Source organism: Schistocerca nitens, chromosome 2, assembly GCF_023898315.1.
Source record: "Schistocerca nitens isolate TAMUIC-IGC-003100 chromosome 2, iqSchNite1.1, whole genome shotgun sequence".
In the NCBI taxonomy this organism is placed as follows: Eukaryota; Metazoa; Arthropoda; class Insecta; order Orthoptera; family Acrididae; genus Schistocerca; species Schistocerca nitens.
In genome coordinates this window covers 1,081,950,405-1,081,964,599 of record NC_064615.1, presented here as the reverse complement: position 1 = coordinate 1,081,964,599, position 14,195 = coordinate 1,081,950,405, and the positions used below count along the sequence as shown (strand labels likewise).

Sequence of the window (14,195 nt, the reverse complement as noted above, 5' to 3'; positions counted from 1 at the left end):
TTGAAAAATTTTTAACGGAGTTTAACAACCTCAACGTAAGATAGGCTGGTTATGCCACGATTAGCAGCGGACCAGGAAGCACGGTGATGCAAGACAGGCGGGCAGCACAGTCTGCAACTTTGCAGTAGCTGAGCGAGAGAGAGAGAACACGTGCAGCGGGAAAACGGAAAAGGACGGTGACTAAGCAAAATAACACCCACGCTCGTTCGCGCGGAGGGATGCCGCAAGATGCAATAGACACGGCTAGGGAAACACTCATAGACTAATTTAACTAGCTGCTAAGAGAGAATTAAAGTAAGGGCAGCAGAATAACGGCCAACGGCCTTACCGCAGTGGTAACACCGGTTCCCGTCAGATCACCGAAGTTAAGTGCTGTCGGGCTGGGTTAGCACTTGGATGGGTGACCATCCGGTCTGCCGAGCGTTGTTGGCAATCGGGGTGCACCCAGCCCTTGTGAGGCAAACTGAAGAGCTACTTGACTGAGAAATAGCGGCTCGGTCTCGTAAACTGATACACGTTCGGGAGGGCGGTGTGCTGACCACACGCCCCTCCTTATCCGCATCCAGAGATGCCTGTGGGCTGAGGATGACAGGGCAGTCGGTCGTTTCCTTTGGGCCTTCATGGCCTGTTCGGGAGGAGAGTTTTAGCAGAATAACGAGGCCACATGCGGTTATCGCTTGTAAACCGCACGTCACAGAACTACGGAGAGCCCCAGCTCCATGTAGGGGAGAACGGTTCTGGTCAATGGCAACGATGTAGTCCGTGTGACAACATTCCATTCCGTGACCATATTTTTTTAGTATGTCTTGTCTAAGATCAACCAGCGCAGTACCAGCCAGCTGTGGAGTGACGCAGAGCTGAACTCGACTGACAAACTTCATGCTGTGTCACCCCAACCACCACTGATCGGTGAGCTGATGAACTACCAGCAGCAGTGCAGTACCAGATGCTGTGCTCTTCGAGTGTGGGACGGAAGACGACGACCAGAGTTCCCCCGGGTGCGGGGCCTACCAGGCCGGCAGTTCTGGGTTCAACCCTGCCGCCTACACCACGGCTCGGTCCAGGGAAGAAGAGGCACGGCGTGGGATCGAGTACACTCCCCCAGCCGATAGCAGCTATCCATTCTGTACCAGTCTGAGCTAAGCATCCCTAACGACGCAAGAGAAACGACGTCTCGCTAGGACGCAGGCGGAAGGACTGAGCAGTGTCCGACACGGAGAGTCAGTCCGTCACCAGGGCAGCAGGCAACTGCGGCCCTTTGTGAAAGTTGTCAAAATAAATTTGCACCACGAGCGCTTGCAGACGATTCCCGACATGCTGCAGAGGCGTCATCCGCTCGCCCCCCTCTGTAGAACAATAAAAGTGCCTACACTCCGAATGCAGTGTACGATGTGTGTTCATTTTCTGATTAACCTTTTGCCAGTGTTTAATGTTCGCAAATTATTACTGTAAGAAACTATAACATACACAATCGACACTATTTACGGAATTAGACCTGCACCTGAGAGGCGCATTTTCAGCACACACAATTTCGTTTCCAGTCTTTTCCTTGCTTTCATCGTCTCTGCCGTTTTCATCAATCCCTCAACAACTTCATCTTTTCATTCCATTGGGATAAGGAATACTACATGAACGTACAATTGAGTTTGACTCCTTGCAGATGAAAAGTGGCAACAACACTGCGACCTGTCGAGGGTCTACTTACGCCGTCTCGACTATAAAAGTAATTTCAACCTACAATTTATAAATTCCCCACAGATAGATAAAATCTAATATCATTGCCTCATTTTGGTAATAATTTTATTGATCTGTGATTTTTCCTGCCTTTTAACATAAATAAAATGTAGCTTCTTATTCATAAAGTTGGAGGAGAACCAAAGTCGAGTGTACCCCGGAAACTCAGCACACATTTGGGCAGTATTCTCATGCAACGACAAATATTTCTGATCTAGTGTCTATGTCTCATTGTTGTAGTTATGTCTGTCTCTACATCTACATCTACATCTATACTCCGCGAGCCACCTTACGGTGTGTGGCGGAGGGTACTTATTGTACCACTATCTGATCCCCCCTTCCCTGTTCCATTCACGAATTGTGCGTGGGAAGAACGACTGCTTGTAAGTCTCCGTATTTGCTCTAATTTCTCGGATCTTTTCGTTGTGATCATTACGCGAGATATATGTGGGCGGTAGTAATATGTTGCCCATCTCTTCCCGGAATGTGCTCTCTCGTAATTTCGATAATAAACCTCTCCGTATTGCGTAACGCCTTTCTTGAAGTGTCCGCCACTGGAGCTTGTTCAGCATCTCCGTAACGCTCTCGCGCTGACTAAATGTCCCCATGACGAATCGCGCTGCTTTTCGCTGGATCATGTCTATCTCTTCTATTAATCCAACCTGGTAAGGGTCCCATACTGATGAGCAATACTCAAGAATCGGACGAACAAGCGTTTTGTAAGCTACTTCTTTCGTCGATGAGTCACATTTTCTTAGAATTCTTCCTATGAATCTCAACCTGGCGCCTCGCCACAAAATCTTCTTCCTTCTTTTACAAAACAAATTTAATAACAAATTATAATAATAATATTTCATTTAGTTAAAACTTCAAGTGAAATACATTTATCTTGTCTTTCCAGATAGAATATAAAACACTTATCACTTGGTGCGATGCCTTGTAGACTAATTCTGTTACATTAATATACACTCCTGGAAATGGAAAAAAGAACACATTCATACCGGTGTGTCAGACCCACCATACTTGCTCCGGACACTGCGAGAGGGCTGTACAAGCAATGATCACACGCACGACACAGCGGACACACCAGGAACCGCGGTGTTGGCCGTCGAATGGCGCTAGCTGCGCAGCATTTGTGCACCGCCGCCGTCAGTGTCAGCCAGTTTGCCGTGGCATACGGAGCTCCATCGCAGTCTTTAACACTGGTAGCATGCCGCGACAGCGTGGACGTGAACCGTATGTGCAGTTGACGGACTTTGAGCGAGGGCGTATAGTGGGCATGCGGGAGGCCAGGTGGACGTACCGCCGAATTGCTCAACACGTGGGGCGTGAGGTCTCCACAGTACATCGATGTTGTCGCCAGTGGTCGGCGGAAGGTGCACGTGCCCGTCGACCTGGGACCGGACCGCAGCGACGCACGGATGCACGCCAAGACCGTAGGATCCTAAGCAGTGCCGTATGGGACCGCACCGCCACTTCCCAGCAAATTAGGGACACTGTTGCTCCTGGGGTATCGGCGAGGACCATTCGCAACCGTCTCCATGAAGCTGGGCTACGGTCCCGCACACCGTTAGGCCGTCTTCCGCTCACGCCCCAACATCGTGCAGCCCGCCTCCAGTGGTGTCGCGACAGGCGTGAATGGAGGGACAAATGGAGACGTGTCGTCTTCAGCGATGAGAGTCGCTTCTGCCTTGGTGCCAATGATGGTCGTATGCGTGTTTGGCGCCGTGCAGGTGAGCGCCACAATCAGGACTGCATACGACCGAGGCACACAGGGCCAACACCCGGCATCATGGTGTGGGGAGCGATCTCCTACACTGGCCGTACACCACTGGCGATCGTCGAGGGGACACTGAATAGTGCACGGTACATCCAAACCGTCATCGAACCCATCGTTCTACCATTCCTAGACCGGCAAGGGAACTTGCTGTTCCAACAGGACAATGCACGTCCGCATGTATCCCGTGCCACCCAACGTGCTCTAGAAGGTGTAAGTCAACTACCCTGGCCAGCAAGATCTCCGGATCTGTCCCCCATTGAGCATGTTTGGGACTGGATGAAGCGTCGTCTCACGCGGTCCGCACGTCCAGCACGAACGCTGGTCCAACTGAGGCGCCAGGTGGAAATACCATGGCAAGCCGTTCCACAGGACTACATCCAGCATCTCTACGATCGTCTCCATGGGAGAATAGCAGCCTGCATTGCTGCGAAAGGTGGATATACACTGTACTAGTGCCGACATTGTGCATGCTCTGTTGCCTGTGTCTATGTGCCTGTGGTTCTGTCAGTGTGATCATGTGATGTATCTGACCCTAGGAATGTGTCAATAAAGTTTCCCCTTCCTGGGACAATGAATTCACGGTGTTCTTATTTCAATTTCCAGGAGTGTATTTACTATCTTAAGTGGGAGGGAGTGGAAGCATACCTGGTCAAAGGCCTTTAATGTTAAAGAATTACTCTTTTATTACTGATTTATCGAATACTTTCATTGTATACTAAAACTCCGGAATGGCCGCGCGGTTCAAGGCGCTTCAGTCTGGAACCGCACGACCGCTACGGTCGCAGGTTCGAATCCTCCCTCGGGCATGGATGTGTGTGATGTCCTTAGGTTAGTTAGGTTTAAGTAGTTCTAAGTTCTAGGGGACTTATGACCACAGCAGTTGAGTCCCACAGTGCTCAGAGCCATTTGAACCATTTTGTATAGTAAAACTATTTTTTTACAAAAGTCTTTATCTTTACGTACCTATATCAAGGATATGATGGTGGATGGTGCTGTCTGACTGTTGTAAGTCAGCTTTGTCTTCTATAAAATGCGAGTACATCACCTGAGAGTAGTTCTGGTAATGGCATATTTTTGAAAAATAAAAAACTTAACATTACAACATTGCCTTCCTGTATTGCAAGTGCCTGTCTGTTTTTAATGTTCATAGAAGAGAACTTGAGCGTTAATTATGTCACTTGGTTCTTGTATGTTTCGCTCCTTGCATATTAAAACATAACTAAAAAACACAATGTGAGCTGTCACTAAACACTAAGTTTCTGTTTACAACACGTTCGGGGTTTTGCTCCAACATCAGGTGTGAGTGTCGGTATTTAGGTCAGGTGCATTGCTCCTGGGGAACCAACGACGTCGAGATATCTAGACTGTTTCAAGGTTAGCAATTGTTTCTAGAATGCTTTTGGGAAATTGGTAAGAAGAAATATTTTGGAACTGACGTGGCAAACTTGACGTGCATCTTAGTGTACTTTTCTCGACAGGTTTGCTCATGAGATTCACATCCTCAAAGTTCACGAACTTTACCAGAGATATTACTGATATTTAGTGTCTCCTGGCCTACAGAGATGTTACAAGTTTGTTCGACGTTTGCAAAGATTATTTCGTAGTTGTAGCCTACACCAGTTGAAATTATTTCTAAAAATTTCTACATATTCGTTAACAGTGGCTAGTTTCTGTCACAAATTTGTCAACTGTATAATTAAAAAAAATAACTACATTATCTCATTCGAATGGCGAAAACGGGAAACCGATCACACAACACCAGTTAAAGTTTGTTTACCTAACGGAATCCATTAGCAACAAAAAATTCATTTTCTCTGTACAACAAGTTAAGTATTAAGACTGTGTATATGTCTTTAGGCAGCATAAGTCATCGGACACAAATTACTGAGGATATATATATTCAGTATTTGATAATGAGAACACTAAGCGATTTCCAACTAATTTTACATTTAATGTCAAACTCTTCACAAAATAATGAACTGAAAAATGTTAATCGTTTACTATATTTTCACTATTCATGCAGACTTAGAACTACTTAAACCTAACTAACCTAAGAACATCACACACATCTATGCCCGAGGAGAGATTCTAACCTGCGACCGTAGCAGCAGCGCGGTTCCGGACTGAAGCGCTTAGAACCGCTCGGCCACAGCGGCCGGCATGATAGTAACATAAAGTAAAGAACTCATACAGACAAACGGCGGAAATACCATTCAAACGTCCCTAAAAAAGGGTCCTGTTCATTTTTCTGTAGGACTAATAGTTTGCATATAATGAGTGAAACAGCATGAAAATTTTGCTCATGGTATTTGAAGGCGTTGTATATTGCATAAAACCTATACCCAGCGGCAGCTGAATCCCCAGATGTAACTAGGTAGATGGCAAATTTCGGGTGCGCGTCTGCATTTTGATAAGAGCGAGTGTGATTGGACACTCCTACGTTAGCCACACACCTGACAGACTGAAAGTCGTTACGAAAGTTTTGATTAGAAGCCGCGTCTGTCGTCCGCCCAGCTATTGGTTGTGGGAGAGACAACGACGCTATACGCCGTGGTTATGTGGGTGGCAGTATTTAATAATTACTATGAAACATATTTCATTTTGCGGAAACAAAGTGATTTGCCTATGTAGAATGTTGATGTTATGCACTAGGATGTTTTTGTGTTTAATTTTTGGCAATCTAAACCACTTATGTGTCTGTCAGATATTTTCTGGACGGTCGTAACAGCGCAGCGAAGTGAACTACGCATCCACACTTCAATATCTAACCTACTGCTCAGGAGCAGATAAACATTAATGGCCTGCTTGTGCCAAGCGTAATCTGAGGTACTAAGCACCCTAAAAACGTACTACTCGTGATAGCTGTAACTATTAGTCTTTAAATAAAGTAAATACTCACGTAATGTTGTAAAATATACTGTCCTCAGCCATCAGTAGAAATACATGTAAGTCCAAATACTTAAATTACAAAAACAATTCAATGCAACAATCACCCTCTTTGATGGTAGCTGTAACGCTAGATGATCGTTTGGTTAATGTTGCTGAAATACAAGTGCTCGTTTTGAAGGGAAAGCACAGACCAGAAGCGTAATCACCCATGCTTTCTTGCTGGCCCTAAACTGTCGACTTCCAATCCAATTGGTGTGAAGCTTATCTGCGTTGTCTCTCGCTGATCTTGTTATTTCGCCACTCGGAGGCGCGAGAAATAAAACAGAGAGTAGGGCACATTACGAGGCTCAAGTGGGGGTCGATAAGTTTAAAGTTAAGCGAGCGTTCCCCATTGAGCCTCTTAACTCGCTACTCGCAGGGCTTCTTCGCTTCAACACGAGTGTGCGCCAACTTCTGTGTCGGCAAGCTAGGGGCGCTATTCGTCACGTATGAAGTACTTTGTTTTGGGAAGGGTTGTGCAATCGCATTCTTGGGTTAATACGCGATTATTCAAGACAGAAACCTAAAGAGGTGGTGCTTTGTGGATCCTGGGAATTGAAGATACTGTAACTAGGAGATTCTCCATTAGCATGCAGTCATACAGTGTGCAGCAAAAAGGTGTTGTCGAACTTTCAGGAAACGTTGCTCAAACAGGGGAATAAAACCGTTATGTGGACATGAGTCAGAAAATACTGTAATTCTTATGTTCGCCAGCAGTGTTCGTTGTGAGAGCTAATTTTCTACTTCACATTAACCATGGGTACCACAGAAGAAGAACGTACGAACGTTACACGAAACGTTTTCTTTCATGAAATGTTCAGAATGCTCCCTTACTTACGTTTGATTAGGATATATCAGGCGCGGCTTGTGGTTTCTATACTGGGGAAGGCTGCGGTATTTATCGATCGGAGCCAACATAGACCTCGGGTTACGCTACAGATTAGTCTGACATAAACAACTAAGAATTCAGAGGGAGGGGGGGGGGCATATCACTCTCTACCCTTAATTTTACGTACTGTATCTTCTATAATCAGGTATTAAATATCATTAGAAGCTAACTCCGTGTTAAAATCTTTGGTTAGTGTTTCTAAACGTCATCATTACATTTTCCGACACTTTGCAACAAATCATATGAAAAGACACGTTTCGGAGAGATCTTTAATGCTATGAATGTTAACTTTGCGGCTGCTTAATAATTTAAGTGTTTTCAGTTCTAAACTTAAGGCGTTTATTGCGGTTTACCTCCAAAGCTCGAAGTTTACGAGTTCGCATGACGATACTGTGATGTTTTGGTGACGTTACAGGTCTTGTGCAAGTACAACTCACTAAAGTCTTGCAAAATACACTCCGAAAAAGAAACTTGCTAATATCACACGATATCAACAAAAGCAGTCAGCATCAGCAAGCAAGGAAAGTAAAGTAATGGGACAAATTTGGTGCGTTTTGTCCTTTAATCACTTATGAAACTCTCGCTAGATGGTAGTACTGTTATGTTACTGTAGTCTAGTGAACTCTGGCGGGATACTTGCAAACTTATTCTAAATGTGGATAAAATAGCCAATGGCAGAAACAAAACTACTATGTAAAACATTATAAAACAATAATACTAAACGTCGATTAATGACGCATCGGAGCGCAGTAGAGATGTGCAGAGACAGAGATTGGATAGCAAAGTTTCGGCCACTCTTTATTCCTTTATTACATAGATAGTGGAACGTGAAAAACGTGTGGTGGTTGGTATGACACCCTTAGGCTGCAAGCTCTGAGCCTTCGGGTCGCCCATAAAGAGCAGTACTATGTAGAAGCCACGCCCCCAAACCGCTACTACATGCAGCTTACGGACTACCAAGGCGCAGCCTAAGCACTACTAACCGTTCGTAAAACATCTATCGATACAAACAGTTCCAAAAACGTTGACCATCGTTATTTTAATCGGAATGGGAACTATGCGAAATTCGTCCTGATAATTTAAATTATGTAATACGTTCTTGCGAAATTTACTTTAACATACATTTTGGGGCGGCTCCGCCTCAGAGCCTTTAATTACGAGCCGCGCCTGGGATATACAGTAAGTTGTAATTTTTATTTTCGCCGCCGGTGTTCGTTGTTCCAATTGTACGAAAGTAGTTTTGACTTGTGACCCATTTCATTACTAGTGTTAACACGTGACTAACATAATTTGCTTTACTAGCATCAAGCACGTAACATCAAATGTTCAATGTACATCACGGACTAGGCCTACGGTACAGTGAATGGAAATGTACTCAGATGCGAAGTTGGTAGATGCCCATTTGCTAAACGGCTCAGCAAGTGGCAATGGCCATGGCGCTCAACGTTTGTTCAAAATGGTTCAAATGGCTCTGAGCACTATGGAACATAACTTCTGAGGTCATCAGTCTCCTATAACTTGGAACTACTTAAACCTAAGTAACCTAAGGACATCACACACATCCATGCCCGAGGTGGGATTCGAACCTGCGACCGTAGCGGTCACGCGGTTCCAGACTGAAGCGCCTAGAACCGCTCGGCCACTGCGGCCGGCCTCAACGTTTGTATCGGAAGAGATTTACAGAACGACAGTGCCCCGACCGGAGGAAATTAGGAACTTCGTGAAGTAGAGGACAAACCCAGTGTCATCGTAAGACAGTTGGAACTAGTAATGATGACCACATGACAGTCTGGAGACTCCTACATGAGAACCCGCTGTATCCATACCACGCAGAACGTGTGCACGCTCCACCTGAAGCTGATTTTTCTGCATGAGTACACTTCTGCGAATGCTTCATTCAAAAATGTGTCAACCCTCACTTTAGTGCAAATGTGCTGTTCACAGATGATTTTTTTGATGAGTCGTAGAAACTGCACTCTAACATGGAAATAATGCGTTTCCGGATCCATGGACACATTACATATGTTCTGCCTCTAGCTATGAGGAATGTTTCATGAAAATTTGGCCATAGCTTTCTGTTAGACCCTTTATTAATCTGGGCGTCTGACGCACATAATATTAACGGGACTCCAACATAAATGTCAATAGAATAGAGGTTGTCTCACCTTAAAATTTTAGTGTTAAACCTATAATCTGTAATGGACACTGCGTAAAACAGATTATAGTTTGTAAAAGGATTGCAAGTGTTATTTATTCAGGTTTCTGTTACAGTTGCGTACAGTTCCATGATGGTGACTAGTTTCGAACGTTAACTTTCATTCTCAACTAATTGCTTACAGAAGTTACAATATTATTACAGACAAAGAATGCAAAACATCACAACGGTGTTCAATATACAGAGTGCATAGCTCACAGTAGTGCAAATACCGAATAAGACATGCAATAAGACATGCCTGAATTTTCGGTGTTTGTGGCAGCATTATTGTACTGATACATTTACGAGACGTCTTCATAAAATAGATCTGCGTGGTAAATGTGATAAGACCATAATACAGAAGTGGTACATTCAAGAGGCTAGTTTATGCTGATGGTCAGCACTACAAATGTGTTTACAGAAACTCAGTAGATGGCATTACTTGTACATTATGTATACACGTGCACTGTCTACGTTTGTAGCCAACAGTATTTACGATGAAAAATTTAATTTGTTCATTGACTATATATAGAACAGTTCATTGCTAGATTCTGAGTAAAGACTTATCTAAATTTTATTTTTAATCCTATAAAGCTCCATTACAAAATCTTGACCTTATACAATTTTACGAACTTCCAGTGCATCACGAGGGTTGGATCCCCTCAAATTCCAAGTGGAAGAATCGCTTCCCAGGAATGCCCCCATGGACTGCATCTGCCTGTTTGGAAGTTCCAACCCTTCGCCAGCTGCCGCCCAACTGTAATCTTCTGTCGTTGCCTGCTGTTCGTCTTTCGCCGCCCGCTGTCAGTCCGTTGGTGCCTGCTGTGCTGCCTACTGCTGCCCGTCCGTCACTGCCTGCTATTCGTCCACTGTCCATCCATCGCTGCCTGCTGTCTATCCCTCGCTGCCTGCTGTCTGTGCGTCACCACATGCTGTCTGTCCATCGCTGCGTACTGTCCGTCCGTCACCATCTATGCCATGAGCCCTCCCACCTCCACTGTAAGCTGCACCTTCCCCTCCCCCACTTTAACTATCATATCCTGGACCGCCGCCTCTGGCCTCCCCCTTACACCTTGCATCCTTCCCCCACTCACCAATTCCCTCACCTCCTCACCAGCTGTCTAGCCACACATCTACACCCTTCTGCTAGCCTCTACACTTGCAATGGCTCCCACTCCTGCCCCTGCATCTGGTGCCATCTCTGCTTCCCACCTGCCTCCACCCTCCCCCCCCCCCCCCCCGTACATCTTCTTCCTCCCCTGCCTGCATCACATCACACCAGGCCACAATTGATGCCATATGCCATGGAACTGTCAGCACTTCCCGGCACCTCTACCATGCCTGAAGGATCTGCCACCTGCCACCTCCCTATCCTCCCCATTCCCCTCTCCTCCTCTCAGGTAACCCTCGCCAAAAGCTCCAGAAGCACATAAATGCCGACTCTGCTACTGCCACTTCCAACAAAAAATCACTGCCCCCTCCCTCTCCTGCCATTGTCTCCATGGATACCATCCCTCCTCCTGTCACCCATGCCCCTGCCCCCACTAGCCACACCTTTCTCTTTTCGAGTCCAGACCCCAAGTTCATCGACATCCGTACCCTCACCGTGGAAATACAAAGGTATATCCTAGGTGCTCCCAACCGATTCCCCATTGGCACTCAATCCTTATCAAATCCCCCTCCTTTCTTACGAACCTTCTCTGTAAACTCCCACATATCACGTTTGGCCCCCATGCATCCCTTACATCCTTCCCCTACTCTTCCTCTCCTTGCCAGCCCCAGCCTTCCCATTGCCTCCCCCCCCCCCCCCAACCTACACCAGCATAATCACCATGCTCGGCCCAGTGATCACAGAGGATGATGTGCTGACTGAACTAACTCTCACCCTGACCTTGAAATCGCTCTGACCACTGTATCCACAATGCCACTGGTCCCACTTACCTCATGCAGGTCTTTTTGGAGTCCACCCCCTCCATCGACCACCTCCTCACCCAGGGTGCACTGATTTTTCACCACTGCCACACAGTTGAATCCTCCAAATCCCCTCCCCAATCCTACCACTGCCAGCACTGTTTAATGTACGAGTATAATGACTGCCTGATCCATAACTGTAAAAAAAAACACCTGTCCCCATTCAAAGGCCTACCACTTCCTCAAAACCTGTCCCAACCTCGCCACTCCACCTTTCCAATACCTGGAAAGAACGCCATTCCACCTACTCCTACAAATGTCAGGCTAAATCCCCTCCTGCCACCCCCAAGCTTACTGTCCCTGTCCATCCCATCGACCCCATCCACCGCAACAATTCCCTTCATCTGCCCCCCATGGCTGAACACTTCATCCATTTCTTAACCATAGTCCTCCATAACATCCACCCTTTTCAGCACCCCACACTCTCCAACAGTTCTCCCTCACTGCTCACTCCAACTCAACGCCTTCGCCACATACTCCCACAACCAAACCCACTTCACTCACTTAGACACCCTAGTTTAAGCCGCTCCTCTCCCTTAACCCCTCTCTCTTCCAGTCATGGCGTGGCATGAGTGTAACATTCTCTTCCAGAACATCTGCTCCTTCTGCACTAACAAATACCTTCTCATGAACACTCTCTCCCAACATCAGGTCGTTATGTTCCTCCTGAATGAAACATTTCTCCAATCCCACCATACTGCCTGCACCTTCCATATATTGTCCACCAAACAGATGATACTGGTCCCTGAGTGCAAGGTGGAGTCACCATTGGCCACCTTAAGCACATCCCTGTCTGGCCACAACCCCTTCTCAATGCCCCACTAAACACCTCATCATCAGAGTCTTTTTACCCTCCCTCACTGTCACCTTTGCCACCATCTATGCCCACTCCACTACTCCTATACTCTATGAATTCATCTCTCACATTTACCCCTCATTCTCCACCTATGTGATTGCTGCTGACATCAACATCCACAGCCGCTCCCCTTCAGTGGTGGCATCAGTTCCTCCCCACAATCCAAGGTGACCTTGAAACTTCCTGGCTGTGGCTAAGCCATGTCTCCGCACTATCCTTTCTTTCAGGAGTGTTAGTTCTGCAAGGTTCGCAGGAGAGCTTCTGTAAAGTTTGGAAGGTAGGAGACGAGATACTGGCAGAAGTAAAGCTGTGAGTACCGGGCGTGAGTCGTGCTTCGGTAGCTCAGTTGGTAGAGCACTTGCCCGCGAAAGGCAAAGGTCCCGAGTTCGAGTCTCGGTCGGGCACACAGTTTTAATCTGCCAGGAAGTTTCATATCAGCGCACACTCTGCTGCAGAGTGAAAATCTCATTCAAGGTGACCTTGTTCCTCTTCCACAGCACACCCACCCCAAAAGCAACACCCATCCCAATGTTGTCATTTCCTCTGCCAACCTCCTTGAGTGTATCAACATGGACACCACTGACCCCACAGGTAGTGAGCACCTTCCCATCCTTCTCACCATCACCTCTGCTAGCCACCCACCTCTTGCTCCCCACCCTGCACCCACTACCAAAGTAGTCTATGATTATCAGGTACGCCTACTGGGAATCCATCGCCAACCAGCTCGAAAGCCACCCTCTTATCTATCACCATCCTGACATCAACACCCACACCTCGTCCTTCCTCCAGAAGACCATTTCTGACATCGTGGAGGCCCATGTTCCTACTGATACCATCCACTCCCACCACCCCACTCACTCTCCATGACCGTCCTCCTCCTCCAAGAATCCCGCCGCCTCTATCGTTCCTCCCTGCACAATTATGACCAGGATACACTCCACCGCCACCAGCAACTACAGCGACACATTCGAAATTTCATTACAGTAAAGAAACGCTGGGACTGTCGCCAGACCTGTTCATGACTCAACATCACCCTCCCTATAAACTCCTCCATGTTCTGGTCTGCCTTCCATTGCCTTACTGGTTCGCATTCCGCACCCCATTACCCCATTCTTCATAATGACTGCTCCCTTTCTGACAACCTCAATAAGGCCGACCACTTCGCTTCCCTCCTTTCCGAGGTCTTCTCCATCCCTGATGATCCCCACTTTGATTATTCCCTTTTGCCCACCATTATGAAACGTGCTGATACTTCGGTCGCTCCATTTGCTCCCAGTCTCCAGTATTCGGCGCAGTTACCTCTCTCCAACACCAACACTCCCATCACAGCACAAGACATTAAACTCACCCTCTGGTCAAAAAGCAACACAACCCCTGGTCATGACTGTGCACCTATCGCTACCTCAAAGAATGCCTCTTTCCCTTCCCAACTGTCCTTCCCACTTTATACAGTCCTCTCCACCAGCTTTTACCCTGACCTGTGAACAACTTCCTGCATCCTACTGTTCCTCAAACCCAACAAACCCCTTCCGCTGCCTCTTCCTATTGTCCCATCTGCCTCATCTCTGTCTTCAGTAAGGTCTTCGAATCCATCCTGTTGTATCCATCACCAAATTACTCAACACCATCTCCTTCTTCGCCGAAAACCAGCTCCTTAACCTTGTCCACCTTCTCTCCCTCCAACTTCCATTGCTCCGCCATTTTTTCTCCCTCGACCTCCAAAATGCTTATAACTGTGTATGATAGCCGAATCTCCTCTTTAAACTCCAAACCTATGCCCTGACTATCAATTTTGTCTATCTGGTCACTTCCTTCTTCTCACGCCGTCATTCCTATGTCACCC

The 14,195-nt window shown here is 46.7% G+C and overlaps 1 pseudogene; it reads left to right on the top strand.

The window, feature by feature from the left end:
• Nucleotides 1-314: 314 nt before the first annotated feature.
• Nucleotides 315-432, top strand: LOC126238346 (5S ribosomal RNA; annotated as a pseudogene).
• The last annotated feature ends 13,763 nt before the right edge of the window (nucleotides 433-14,195 follow it).